We start from the raw sequence: 14,790 nt of genomic DNA on the forward strand, positions 1-14,790 counted from the left end.
AAACATAGAGTTAGAAAAAATAAGTTCTAAACTTTGATAGAAAAGTAAGGTGACTATAATTAACAATCTTCTGTAGTTTTAAAATAGCTGGAAGAAAGGACTTGAAATGTACCCAACACATAGAAATGATAAATACTTTGTTGATAGGTAACTTAAATATCATGAATTGATCATTACACATTGTATGCATGTAACAAAATTTCACATGTACCCTTAAATATATACAAATATAATGTATCAAAAAATTAAAAATAGAAAATTAAGAAAATAATAAACTAAAAAGCTTAAAATATGGAAAGTAAAAAGCTGTTTAACAGTATTGAAAAGTGCTTCTGTTGCAATCTTAAATGAGGTCCACAGCAAGCATACATTACTTTTTTTTTTTTTAAGTGTCTGTTATGGAAGGAGAGTACAGAAATGTGTTACTCTCTGTAAGGCAATTTCTGTAATATACAAATTATCCCTAACTACCTCTACTGGCTATGCTTAGAAAAGGATTGTGGCAGACCAATTCTCCCTGACAATCACAACAGATAGGCCTGCATGATAGTCACACAGGCAGGCCTGCATAGCACCTCAGTTACACAGACAAATTTCTACAGAGTGGCCTTAACATTGAGCAAATAGTTTAACCGAGGGAAATCGGTGCCCAGACATCAAAGCTAGAAATGACTCATATGGTCAAGACCGGGTGGGGTGGCTCACGCCTGTAATCCCAGCACTTTGGGAGGCCAAGGAGGGCAGATCACCTGGGGTCGAGAGTTCGAGACCAGCCTGACCAACATGGAGAAACCCTAACTCTACTAGAAATACAAAATTAGCCGGGCGTGGTGACGCATGCCTGTAATCCCAGCTAATCAGGAGGCTGAGGCAGGAGAATCGCTTGAGTCCCGGAGGCAGAGGTTGCAGTGAGCCGAGATCGCACCATTGCACTCCAGCCTGGGCAATAAGAGCGAAACTCCGTCTCAAAAAACAAAAGAAAAGAAAGAAACATATGGTCAGTAGGAACCTTGCATGGGCTTCTCTTTAAACTGGAACAAGCCAAAAGAATGGAGACAGTCTTACACTCCTAGTGCCAGAACCCATCTCGGGTCAAGGAAATCTGAGACGAGTCAAGGTAACAGAGGCAGCTGTTTGAATTCATTGGAGAGTCCAAGGCAGCTCTCCGGACCAAGCTGTAAAGGAGATAAGATAGAAATAATCATTCCAGTACCACAGTAGACAGGCTTTGAAGGTACTGGGGCCCTTTAAATTGGACTTAGCAAGCATTTTTTTTGCTTCTGACATTCTAGTTGAAGCAAAATTAGTTACCAATAGACATAGGCGAATGCTATACTGCAGTAGGCACATAACCCCAACCTATATAAGCACTAAGCAAATTGTAACAGTTTAGGTTGGTCTGGCGGAATTATCTCCAGCGTTCTTCCTGTATCCAGTTACAGCAATAAATTCCTGTGTTTCCTAGTTTGCCTGCTTTTCCGTACTAGGCCTCTAGAAAATGCAGTGGGCCCGGCTTCGTTCCTGGAACAGGAGTAACTCCCAAACAAGTATTAGTGTAGGACTGAAAATAAACGCAGAATATCTTGAGAGTCTCAAAGGAAAATAGGGTGGCCAGAGGGGCCTTTCTCTAAGTCTTGAACTTCCAGCACTTTATTCTCTCTTAAGCTTGGATACTTCACACTTATCCTTTCAGGTAGAAAATTTGATACTATGGGAAAGTACTGGATATAGAATATTGAGTAGAACTGCACAGATTGCATATAATGAAAGCAGAACTCCATAAACAAGGTCAGGTGTCAATTTAATTTCTGAAATAACAATATTCCTGATGAGGGTGGGTGGTTTTAGGTCTCAGTTTGATTTCAGATGGAAAACAAAAGCGAAAGTTGAATAGTAAGACCAGGTTGCCCCCAAACCGGACAAAACATAAGGCAGCCATGTTTGCCGGAGTTTTTTCAGACACGAGGGGCGGGAGAAGAGGGAACTCTAGACACGGCTTCTTGGCGTATCTGGAGCACTACTGCCATCGTGAGGATGCAGTTTCATGAAACCCTACGCCTTTACACTTCTCGAATTCTGGAGAACAATATTTTTCTCTCTGTTGGGGACGTTCTGATCTGTGGGGAGGTGGAAGAGGCGTGGGGCTGCAAGCTAGGTCTTCTTGCCTTCTCCTCTAAGACCTTAAGATAGACCTGGACATTGGCGGTATCTTGGTGTAGAACCTGGAGAGTGAGGACTTAGAATGAAACAGCCCCTGCCAGGCGGTCCTGGCACAGGAAGTCTTGGGACGGGGCCTCGGTTCCTTGTCTGGGCAGGATTGCAGGAACCCGCTCAAAGACAAATGCAGGCTCTTGTGGGCATCTGTCTCCTGTTCCTGCCCCTTGGAGCAAAAGTCAGCAGGTTTTCACATGGTATTATCTTGCTACGGGTCTTTGGATCTCTTGTGGCATCAGTATCCGCGCACAATGAACAACGTTCTTCCAGGGGAGGTTTACAGGATTTGCTATTAGAACCTTCACTCTCTAGGTTCTATACCAAGGTACCGCCAATGTCCAGGTCTCTTTTAAAGCCTCAAACGAGACTAAGCAAGGACTCCCAGCATGGAGGCGAAGCATCTTCCACCTTTTACCAGACCACACGTGCCCCAACAGGTAGTCCTCACTAGAACTGTTTAATGGCGTAGGGGTTCGTTAAACGATATCCTCACGATGGCAGTAGAGCTCCAGATATGCCAAGAAACGTTACCTTGGCGCACTCTACTCCCGCCCTTCTTGTGTGAAAAAACGCCACCCATAGACAAAGGTGCCACCAAACATGGGTGCCTTGCATTTTGCCTTTTTTGGGGCCACCTGGTCTTACTGCTGCACTTTTGCTTTTGTTTTTTTCTTTTTCTTTTTTTTTTTTGAGACGGAGTCTCGCTCTGTCGTCCAGGCCGGAGTGCAGTGGCGCAATCTCAGCTCACTGCAACCTCCGCCTCCCGGGTTCAAGTGATCCTCCTGCCTCAGCCTCCCAAATAGCTGTGATTACAGGCACCGCACCCAAGTCGAACTAATTTTTGTATTTTTAGTAGAGATGAGGTTTCACCATGTTAGCCAGGTTGATCACGAACTCCTGACCTCAGGAGATCCGCCCGCCTCGGCCTCCCAAAGTGCTGTGATTACAGACGTGAGCCACCCCACCTGGCCTTACTTTTGTTTTCCGTTTGAAATCAAACCAAACCCTAAACCACGCACCCTCGTCAAGAATCTTATTCTTTCAGAAATTAAATGTCTTCTTCATCTAGTCTATATGGGTATGATTTACTTCACAGAATTATATGTCCAGTACTTTCCAAGGCATCAAACTGTCTCCTTCAGGGGATAAATTCAATGGATGAGGGCACAAAAAGGAGAAAGTTGCTAGAAGCTTAGAGATTTTCGCTGGCAAACAATTTACAAATCCTGGTGGTGTCTGTTCTGGCTCCCCTCTCAGACAACCAGGGAGTTCTTCATGTTGTAGCTCATGTGTTACATTGTAGGCAACAATGTGGCATGAACCACAGAGAAGAGACCAGATAGCTGTCATTACTGCATGTCAAATATGTTCCACATGGCATGATACTCATAGTACATATGTTCAATTGCTGTCCAGGTTACTCAGTGTTTCATCTCAGGGTCTCATCATCTAACATCAAAACACAGCATGTTCCCATGCCATTACATATTCTTCAGGTATTTCCTGAGACTTTATGGTGTGTGTGTGTGTGTGTGTGTGTGTGTGTGTGTGTGTGTGTGTGTGTGTGTCTGTCTGTCTGCATTTTATAATTTGTCTTTTAGGTATAATGTTTACAGTATTCTCCCACTAATTAATTAAAAAATAATGCCTGCCAAAGATTCGGAAAAATCCACATACTACTAAAGAAGAAAAACACTACCATACAACGTGTCAAGGCAACTAACCTTTTGGATCATTTCTGTGTATATCTTTCAATATATATATACATTCTTGATTTCACGTAAAAAATAAATCTGTATTAAAACTGGATTATAGGCTGGGCACGGTGGCTTACACCTGTAATCCCAGCACTTTGGGAGGCCGAGGTGGGTGGATCACCTGAGGTCAGGAGTTCGTGATCAACCTGGCCAACATAGTGAAACTTCATCTCTACTAAAAATACAAAACTTAGCGGGCACCTGTAATCCCAGCTACTCAAGAGGCTGGGGCAGGAGAATCAGTTGAACCTGGGAGGCAGAGGTTGCAGTGAGCCAAGATCGTGCCACTGCACTCCAGCCTGGGCGACAGAGGGAAACTTTCTCTCAAAAACAAAACAAAACAAAACAAAAAACTGGATTACATTGTACACTGTGGATTGAATCAGACCAAGTATGTATGTTAACAAAGGTTTGAGGAGCATGAATTAATTTGAATGTCATCAATACTATCTTATATGTCAACATTTTAGGCCTTCATTATAAACAAAGGTAAATCTTAAAACTATGCCCTCGAAAACATTGCTTTAGAAAACTAGACACTATTTTTTGTTTGAATTTTTACAGATACTCTTTAGAATACATACATGATTATATATTTGGTTTAAGGTTATCACATTTTAGAAGTAGAGTAAAATACACTTTACTTTGTCATTTCTCTTACCATGTGGAAGTGTTTAATCCTCAAGGTTCAATAATTTACTTTTCTCACTAAATCAGACACAGGGAATGGCTGCTTATGAGGACATAGAATGCAATTAAGATTTTGTGAGGACTAAAGGGACTACCTGGTACAGATGAATGACATGTATCCAACCTAAATGGGAATGATAGGCTCATTGGCCCTCCACACTATCCTCCCTTGCAGAAGAAACCAATCAACCTCCTTGTCACTACAACTGGGATTCAGCTAGGTGTGATTTCCTTGCCAGGCTTCTATCCACTGCCTAAGCACATAGCCTCTATTAAAGATAGTTAGCAAGGAGTGAATAAAAAATTCTTTAGCCTAAGGAATTCTAGGTCTGAGACCAGCAACTTTTCTAGCTTTGTTACACTAAGTAGCTAGTCAGGTATAAGCAGAGCAGTTGAGGCTCTCCCCACCCACCAGGAATGTCAGGCGACCATCAGGTGATGGTCAAGAGTTGTCACACTGCCTCTCTAAAATAGTAACTGGGTGCACCCTGCACCAAGAAGCAGTTTCCCAATAGATAAAAACGCCTGAAATTGGTCATCGGCAGCTTCCAATAACATCTCAGGAATTGGTCCAGTGGGCTTCACATTAAGAGGCAAAATGGTGGAATTTAACTGGTATATGGCCTTCCAGGGATATTGCACGGTAAAGGGAAGAATGCCTCACCTGAGCATGTGTACAGCTTCAGTAAATACACTGCGCATGCAGGCAGCCTGCCGCAATGGAAGAATCAAAAGAAAAGGACACAAGATGCCGGAAGTAGGCCACCATATAAAATCCTAGGTCCAAGGTCAAACAGAGCACTTGACCAAGATGTCTGCTTGGCCCTCTTCCAAGTGTGCTTTACTTTCTTTTCATTTCTGCTGTAAAGCTTTTGAATAAGCATCACTCCCGCTCTAAAACTTTCCTTGGTCTCTTCTGCCTTATGCCCCTCAGTCGGATTCTTTCTTTTGAGAAGGCAGGAATCGAGGTTGCTCCAGACCTGTTTGGATTCAACGCTGGTAGCACAGATAACTTCAACCGCTAACATATTTATACAAATACAACCCAAAGAAAGCCAAACACCATTTCATAGTTGACAGTGCTTACTGTATGATTTTTATACCAAATAGGCCAAATATATCATTTTTGGACTTCAGAGGACTTAATATCTAAAATAGTAATTATGTCAGAAAAAAACATAATTTATAATTTAATTTTGGAAGTTTTGTCAAATATCAATGGTTTAAAACACTTGGTATTATAAAATCAAATCCCAGGTCACCATAAGTCATTTAATTAGCCAAAACAATAACTCAAAATGTTTTAAAACGGAAAAAACCTTTACTCATTAAGAGGGAGACTTAGCTCTCCAAACAATCTGTCTTTTTTCTTTCCCTTCTTCTTCCTACAGTTTATTCAAAAATCTTTCATTATTCTTGTTCAAGAGAGAAAGCCAAATTTCACCATTGTATTAGTGCACTATTGATGTCAAACCCAAATCTTAATAAAACCTTGTGGACAAATCTATCCAATTTTAATGTCTGACCATAAGGTAAGATTCTTATAAATCTTTTATAATTCTTTGCCAATTTTTGCTTAAGAGCAAATTAGTGCTGTAAGAAAACTCTGTTGTACTTTTTTTTTTTTTTTTTTTTTTTTTTGAGACGGAGTCTCTCTCTGTCACCCAGGCTGGAGTGTAATGGCGCTATCTCGGCTCACTGCAACCTCCACTTCCCAGGTTCAAGCAACTCTCCTGCCTCAGCCTCCTGAGTAGCTGGGATTACAGGAGCCCACCACCACGCCCAGCTAATTTTTGTATTTTTAATAGAGATGGGGTTTCACCATGTTGGTCAGGCTGGTCTCGAACCCCTGACCTCGTGATCCACCCGCCTTGGCCTCCCAAAGTGCTAGGATTACAGGTGTGAGCCACTGCACCCGGCCAACTCTGTTGTACTTTTATTCCAATGTTCAATTTATGGAAAAATTGAATAGTACCCCTTTAACTTTAGCTAATATGTTCACACACAGAATTTCGTTTACAATTAATTTGTCACAAGCCTTCCATAAGTGTTCAAACCTTCAGATTTTTCTACCTAACTTAAAACATTATTATTTAAAGAGGCAGTGTGACAACTGTTTGACTACCACCTGATGGTCAGCTGACATTCCCAGTGGGTCGGCGAGAGCCCTCTCCTGCGCTGCTCATATCTGACTAGCCACCTACTGTAACTGCTTCAGATATGGGACACTGTCTCATATGTAGGGCTGCTCTCTTCCACAAAAATGGTCAGACCAAGCTATTTCTCCAGGAGGTAGTTTAGCAGTCTCCAACCTTTTTACCATCAGGGATCGGTTTTGTGGAAGATAAATTTTGCACGGTCCAAGGTTGGGGATGGTTTCAGGAGGATTCAAGCACACTACATTAATCATGCACTTTATTTCTATTGTTATTACACTGTAATATATAATGAAATAATTATACAACTCACTGTAATGTAGAATCAGTAGGCACCCCGAGCCTTGTTTTCCTTCAACTAGATGATCCCATCTGGGGGTCATGAGAGACAGTGATAGATCATCAGGCATTAGATTTTCATAAGGATAGCCCAACCTAGATCCTTGCACGAACAGTTCACAATAGGATTCATGCTCCTATGAGACTCTAATGTTGCCAATGCTGACAAGAGGTGGAACTCAGGCGGTAATGCAAACGATGGGGAGTGGCTTTAAATACCAGTGAAACTTTGCCTGCTCCACGCTCACCTCCTGCTGTGCAGCCCAGTTCCTAAGAGACCACAGAACAGTACAGGTCCATGGCCCAGGAACTGGAGACCCTTGATCTAGCAGATATCCAAGTCTACGTTAGGTGAAATAGTGTGGGGAGTTTAGATGTCATTTTGTCATTTCCAGGAATGGGGGTCATTGAGAAATGCTTCCCAGAGGGTCGTTAAGACACTTCTTTTTTGTTTGTTTGGTTTTTTTTTTGAGACAGGGTTTCACTTTGTCTCCCAGGAAGAAGTGCACTGTTGCCCACTGCAACTTCGACCTCCAGGGCTCAAGCAATCCCCCCAGCTTAGCCTCCTAAGTAGCTGGGACTGTAGGCAGGCACTACTGTGCCCAGCTAATTTTGTGGGGATTTTTGTAGAGACAGAGCTTCACCATGTTACCCAAGCTGGTCTCAAACTCCTGAGCTCAAGCAATCCACCTGCCTCAGCCTCCCAAACTGCTAGGATTACAGCCATAAGCCACCAGGCCTGGCCGAATCTTGAAAACATTCCTGAATGCCAATAGCATCTATGTCTACAGACCATCAATCAACTCAACTGTAACCAGCTTGAGGGAGAGCTAGGTACAGTCAAGGATGTCACAAAAGCCAGGTCCCTTACCCTGGAATGCCTGCCTGAATCTTCGCAGGCCAGGAGAAGTCCTACCTGAAGAAGCTCTTGAAGCCCTGGAAGGTCACGCTACAGTACCAGACTAACATTACATCCTTTTTTAAAAGATTCAGATACTGAGATAACAAACAATGAAAAAGAATGTCATGGGGAACAAGTCACCCATACAATTTTAGCCACCCTTGTTGATTTTTCAATTATGAGTCATGGAGTATCTGGAGGTCTCCACACTTAAGGGTGGATATCTTCATGAAGAACTAGCTTTGAAGCTGGTACACAGAACGCTCGCTAGAATGATAAACAACTGGTTTGCTCAGGACTAAATGCCATCGTTCTCAGGGAATGTCCAACGGAAAAGAGCCACCTATCTGCCCTCCTTGAGAGAACTGAGATTACCATCAGTGTCCTAGTATGAGAAAAGACTTTCCCATGAACTTATAAAGTCACAGATAATCCTGGCTTGTGGGCTTAGATAATTGCTTAGGCTTTGCATTACATTCTTGCTTCCTGGAAACAGCTGGCTCAGTCCTGGTCCCTCACTCACCAGGTACTTCACTAAGACTTTGCATTTGTCCATTGATTCTGCCAGACCTCAGAGAAAAGGGTAGGAATGCCAACTTGTGTCTTGGGCCTGTTCAGCCTCCACTGGCTTTTCCTTCCGCGACGGCTAGGGTGTACGTGGAGGAAACGCTCACGGCTTTGCATGCTACGAAACTATTTCCGCACGATGGCAGTGTTGCCCAAGAAAAGCCAGGTAGCTCTAGGCGCTCCTCTCCCGCCCATCGCGTTTGAAAAAAATGCCACGAAGGGACAAAAACACCCGAAACTAAAACTATCTAACATTTTGCACAACTTGCATAAACGTATTCCACTCTTGGCATTTTGCTTTTGGCTTCCATTGTTTGGTTTTGTTTTTGTTTTTTGAGACGGAGTTTCGCGCTTGTTGCCCAGGCTGAAGTGCAGTGGCTCAGTCTTGGCTCACGGAAACCTCCACCACCCGGGTTCAAGTAATTCTCCTGCCTCAGCCTCCCAAGTAGCTGGGATTACAGGGACGCACCACCACGCCTGGCTAGTTTTTGTATTTTTAGTAGAGACGGGTTTCACCATGTTGACCAGGATGGTCGGGAACTCCTGACCTCAGGTGATCCACCCACTTCGGCCTCCCAAAGTTCTGGGATTATAGGTGTGAGCCACCGCGTCTGGCCCCATCGGATATTAAACTGAGATCGAATCCACTCACCCTCATCAAGCATCTCCTCTTTTCAAGAACTCAGTATTGGCCCGCCCAGATTGCTCAGTGCACCTGGTCCAGCCTGGGTGACAGAACGAGAGTCGGTCTCAAAAAAAAAAAAAAGAAAAAAAGAAAAGAAAAAGAAAGAAAAGAAGAAAAGAAAAGAAAAAGAACTGAGTATCCGCACAACCAAGTCTTTCCCTTTGTGCTTTTTCACTCAGCATCATATCTGAAGTGTTTTATTATGATATCAAATTGTCTTGTAATATTGGGGACAGACCTCAGGGATCCATGCCTACGGAAACAAACAAAAAAGCAACAACAAATGTTTACCCCTAAGGTCTTGCAGAAGAGCAAATCTAAGCACCAGGCCATGTGGTTCTTGTCCTGACTCTCTACCCAGGTTCCCTGGGAGTTCTACTCTATGTTCTGACCTAGGCATTAGGTCTTACGTGTTGAGGGGAAGGCCGCTATTGCTACTTAGTGGAGCTCTAAAATAAGGGTCCAGATAACTCTTAAACTTGACGGACACACACAACCCTTCTTGAATGTACACAAATACAGGAATGACTATAAATGCTAATCAGATGGATCGCAGGATTTTGTCTCGTGGTTCATTATTTAATATTGGTACAGAAATATTTTCCAGTGTCATGAAATGGCAATGGCTTACGACCGTGTCCTATGACTTTGCTGTGTATGTGTCTTAATGTTTTTCCGTTGGGATTCAATCCTATATTTTCTCATTAGTAGAAAAGAAATTTGGAATTTGCAAAGAAGTAAAAAGAAATTATGTGCTGATCAAAAGAAAAGCAACGTCATAAAACTGTGTATTAAATACTGATAACTTTTTCCATATTTTGTCCCCCTTTCAATACATAGATAAAAGTAAATACCACAATAAATTTACATTTAAATTGGATTGAGCTATACGTCATGTTTTAGAGTGAACATTTTCACATGTGATTATTGAACAGTTTTTGACATTGTTATAAAAAAATTTGCAATATCTGGATTTTAAACAATAAAATATTTGCAAAGAATTACTTGATTGGATGAATCGTTAAGAAATAAGTTCTTGGCCAAGTACAGTGACTCACACCTGTAATCCTAGCACTTTGGGAGGCTGAGATGGGCGGATTGCCTGAGCTCAGGAGTTCAAGACCAGCCTGGGCAACATGGTGAGACGCCGTCTCTACTAAAATACAAAAAAAAAAAAACCAGCCGGGAGTGGTGCGGGCGCCTGTAATCCCGGCTACGCAAGAGGCTGAGGCACAAGAATTGCTTGAACCCGGGAGGCAGAGGTTGCAGTGAGCCAGGACTGTGCCACTGCACTCCAGCCTGTGCAACAAAATGAAAATCTAAAAATCTACCTATACATACATGAACACATATATAAATACATACTACACATAATATAAATATATATTATACATACTTATACCTCAGAATTAGTTTTTAATTCTTCTCAAATTTTTATCCCTAATTCTTACCTTAAATTTTATCTTTAAAATCTCAAAAGAAATATAACAAAATTCAATAAATGATAGTTGAGATAGGCATCTCTCACATTCAGTCACCTAGATGTGTAACCTAAGAAAACTTTAAGATGGAAGTATTCACAGCACTCACATGCAGCTACAATGTTTCATTAATGTCTGTCTTAATATAAATATGAATTAATGATATAAATTTGTTGGCCAATGCTATCATATTCAAACATGTACTCACTATAACACTGACCATGATTTAAAATATATGGCATTAGGACAGGCATGACGGCTCACAACTGTAATCCCAGCACTTTGGGAGGCTGAGGCAGGCAGATCACACGAGGTCAAGAGTTCAAGACCAGCCTGGGCAACATGGTGAAACCCTATCTCTACTAAAAATACAAAAAATTAGCCGGGCGTGGTGGCAGGCGCCTGTAGTCCCAGCTACTTGGGAGGCTGAGGCAGGAGAATCGCTTGATCCTGGGAGGCGGAGGTTGCAGTGAGCCGAGATAGCAACACTGCACTCCAGCCTGGGCGACAGAGCGAGACTATCTCAAAAAATATATATAAAATGAAATAAAAATACGTGGCATTGGCCAGGTGCGGTGGCTCACAACTGTAATCCCAGCACTTTGGGAGACTGAGGCAGGTGGATCACTTGAGCCCAAGAGTTCGAGACCAGCCCAGGCAATGTAGTGAGACCCTGGCTCTACAAAAAATAACCAGGCACGGTGGTGTGTACCTGTAGTTCAAGTTACTTGGAAGTCTGAGTTGGGAGGATTACGTCAGCCCAGGGAGGTCAATGATGCAGTGAACCACGATCATGCCACTGTACTCCAGTCTGGGTGATAGGGTGAGAGCCTGTCTAAAATATATATATATATATGTCATTTAAAAACTGTGTATACATACAGATATGATGCAGATACACAGTCCCACGCACATTTTACTTTCAACATAATTGAATGCATACTGTTTGTAATTTTGTACAAAATCTTTAGAACACCTTATAATATCTGCATGAATCCATATCAATATATACTTTTGAGGGCTTGAGTTTTTTTGTATTTTACTCTAGAAGAACTTTAAGAAATTATAATTCAAAAAATATATGGTAGGTCAAACATAGTGAGACGAAGTAATTTAAAATGTCTGGGCCATGTATTATCATCTGTTGATGATGCACATATAATATGAACTTATAAGCTAATGTTCAAATTATCCTGTAGTATAACTATTAAAACAAGTTATCTTCACTTACAAATTGAGTACTTTTCAAATATAATAATTAATTATTCTTGGAAATAATAATAGGTTTTAAAATATTGGCACTTTTTAGAACTGAGTTATGCTAAATTCTTTCCTTATTGTACTTTACTGGCTAAGGAACAAAAAGGCTCACCCCGCATCCAGTTATACAGTTCATGGCTATTCTTATAAAGTTCATAGAAGGCTCTGGATGGAACGCATGTAAAGTGGCACCAGTGCCCACCTAAGTAATGCCAGAGACTTCTCGAACTCTAAGTTTGGACCCCACAGGAGGATGCGCTGGAAGATCCTTCAGACCTCAAATTCTCCAAAGAGGATGCTTTCTGCAGAGGTTCTAAGGTCTAGTATTAAGCCCTCCTTGGAATTTTCTCTCAGAGTTGTAATGTTCCTTGGCCCCAAAATTGTTTAGAATCTGAAGTTTATTGTCTAATGGGAAAGCAGGATGGCATTACATGCAACCGGGTTTTTGTGCTGCTGTTCTAAGTAGGGGGCCTGGTTAACGTGTGACGCCTTCCTTTGTTAGTTTGGCCCCAGTGATCCTTATTGGAGTATGGGGAGGTTTAGACTTTAAAAATCAAACTGCCATGGAGACTGCTTATCCGAAATTGCGGTTCACAGCCTTCATTGGATTATCTGTTGGGGCAAAGTAAAACTGGAAAGCTTGTATTGCTATCCCATGGCTAAAGTTGCAAGCTATTGGAGCCTGCAGCTCCCACGTGAGGGGAAAAGGAGGAGGTCCTCCCCTACAAAGCGAATTCACAAACTTGAAAGAAGCAATTTACACAGGATGTGCAGATCTCAAGGGAAGGACACCGGCAACATCAAAAGCAAGGAAACGGGATGCTTCCAAAGGAACCCAGTAATTCTCCAGCAACAGATCCCTATCCAAAAGAAATTCAAGAAATGTCAGATAGAGAATTGCACATACTGATTTTAACCAAGATTAGGGGATACAAGAGACTTCTGAAAAAGAAAGGAGCGAAATGACAGAAGCAATTCTGGATATGGTTGAGGTAATTACCAGCCAGAAATGGAGTTTTCCAGGGCACACAGCAAATGTGGAACTGAAGAAATCATAGGATGAAATACAAAGTACACTCAAAAGCCTCAATGATAGACTAGATCAAGCAAAAAAACCCCTCAGAACTTAAAATCTGAAAGCCTTTTTCTCAATTCAAAGATTTAAAGGGTTGTACTCTGGCCATTCACGTGAACAAAATCTGCTGGGTTAATTGGTTTGGTTTTTTATCCTTTTTTTGAGAGGGAGTCTCACTCTGTCACCCAGGCTAGAGTGCAGTGGCACGATCTCGGCTCACTGCAATCTCTGCCTCCCAGGTTCAAGCAATTCTCCTGTCTCATCCTCCCAAGTAGCTGGGATTACAGGTGCCTGCTACCACGCTCGGTTATTTTTGTATTTTTAGTACAGATGGGGTTTCACCATGCTGGCCAGGCTGGTCTGGAACTCAGGACCTCAGGTGATCTGTGGCCTTGGCCTCCCACTGTCTTTGCTGGATATTTTAAAATATCAGTGTTAATTCAAGCTGGGGGCTTGGGGTGAGCCTGCCTCCCATTCTATTCAAAGTCTCACTGAGATAAATGCATATCTGATTGCTTCCTTTGGAAAAGGTAATCACAAACTCAAAGGATGCAACCCTTTGTCTCCCACCTGTGATCTAAAATCTCCCCAGCCGCCTCCTCTCCAGTTGTCCTGTCTTGTTTGTTTTACCTACGTTGATTGATGTCTCATGTCTCCCTTATTAAAAGGAAAAATAAGTACGGTGAATGAGGTAAATGTTTTAGATAAATGTTTGTGTAAATTAAAATCTTAAAGTTATTTTTGATGCTCATTTAATATCTTGGTCATTTCCAATTAAGACAGGGTTGTGATACGGGGAAACATGTTTCTAAAATTGTGGAATTGTTCTTATCTATAAATGCCTATATCTGATAGGTCAGAATTTATTGCTGTTTAGGGCTTCACTGACATTTTACGTTACTAAGGATAAAAATTTTAGTTAACAAGTAATTTTGTATACAAAATGGGCCAGAAAGGGTTACGTTATTAGTGGAAAAATAATAATTTTGTCTAATTCAGAAGTTATCTAAATTTTGTTCAAATTACAGTTTTGAAAAGATTATTTATGAAACAATGTAGTAAGGAATCATTATAAGTAGGGAAGAAAGTTGTGGAAAAGTTTAAATAATAAAATATTCTTTTTTTGTTTTTTTTTGAGACGGAGTCTTTCTCTGTCCCCCAGGCTGGAGTGCAGTGGCGCGATCTCGGCTCACCGCAACCTCCACCTCCTGGGTTCACGCCATTCTCCTGCCTCAGCCTCCCGAGTAGCTGGGACTACAGGCGCCCGCCAACACGCCCGGCTAATTTTTTGTATTTTTTTTTTAGTAGAGACGGGGTTTCACCGTGTTAGCCAGGATGGTCTTGATCTCCTGACCTCGTGATCCGCCCGCCTCAGCCTCCCAAAGTGCTGGGATTACAGGTTTGAGCCACCGCGCCCGGCCCACAAAATATTCTTTAAAACCTGAGAGAATTGGAGACATTTGGCTAATGAACATTCTCATAAAGTTCTTAGTCTTGATTAAAGTAAAATAAACAGTATTATACAAATGTATCAGCAGCCTGGAGCAGTGGCTCACGCCTTTAATCTCAGCACTTTGGGAGGCCGAGGCGGGTGGATTACCTGAGGTCAGGAGTTCAAGACCAGCCTGACCAACATGGAGAAATCCCGTCTCTACCAAAAATACA

At 42.0% G+C, this 14,790-nt stretch overlaps 1 long non-coding RNA gene across 1 annotated transcript in view; it reads right to left on the reverse strand.

Annotated features, from left to right (window-relative positions):
* Positions 1 to 292: 292 nt before the first annotated feature.
* Positions 293 to 14,790, reverse strand: part of LOC115833333 — a 42,513-nt gene continuing 28,015 nt past the window's right edge. Inside the window, exons 2-4 of the long non-coding RNA XR_004028782.1 lie at positions 9,277 to 9,349; positions 7,131 to 7,189; positions 293 to 1,175 (exon numbers count right to left, since the gene is read on the reverse strand). This is a non-coding gene — a long non-coding RNA (uncharacterized LOC115833333). The remainder of the gene's footprint in view (positions 1,176 to 7,130; positions 7,190 to 9,276; positions 9,350 to 14,790) is intronic.

Source organism: Nomascus leucogenys, chromosome X, assembly GCF_006542625.1.
Source record: "Nomascus leucogenys isolate Asia chromosome X, Asia_NLE_v1, whole genome shotgun sequence".
Taxonomy (NCBI): Eukaryota; Metazoa; Chordata; class Mammalia; order Primates; family Hylobatidae; genus Nomascus; species Nomascus leucogenys.